We start from the raw sequence: 356 nt of genomic DNA, 5'->3' as shown, positions 1-356 counted from the left end.
GTAATGCCTGTTATGTCAGGTTCTTAAAACGATCACAGCAACTAATGACAAGATTCGAAGAGTACAGTCTGTACGTTCCCTGACCTTCTCTGCTCTGCCTTTGAGAGAGTGAGTTGTCACCAGGTGAATTAAGTGGGAGTGTATTATGGAAACACAGCCTCCTTGAGATTCCTTTGAATGGGAAACAAGATAGATTTCCCCTCAGAATACTGCTTTTTGGTATGTTCTGCTGCTTGCTGCTGGATAATGGGGCTCTCTAAGGGGTAATGGGTGCAGCTCGACACACTGGTCTCAGCACAAGGGTGCCATTGGATACTGGTGAGATTTCTACAACAATGTCTGGCTGAGGCTTCAGG

The sequence above is a fragment of the Hipposideros armiger genome, unplaced genomic scaffold, assembly GCF_001890085.2.
Source record: "Hipposideros armiger isolate ML-2016 unplaced genomic scaffold, ASM189008v1 scaffold_866, whole genome shotgun sequence".
NCBI lineage: Eukaryota > Metazoa > Chordata > Mammalia > Chiroptera > Hipposideridae > Hipposideros > Hipposideros armiger.
This window is presented reverse-complemented; position numbering follows the sequence as displayed.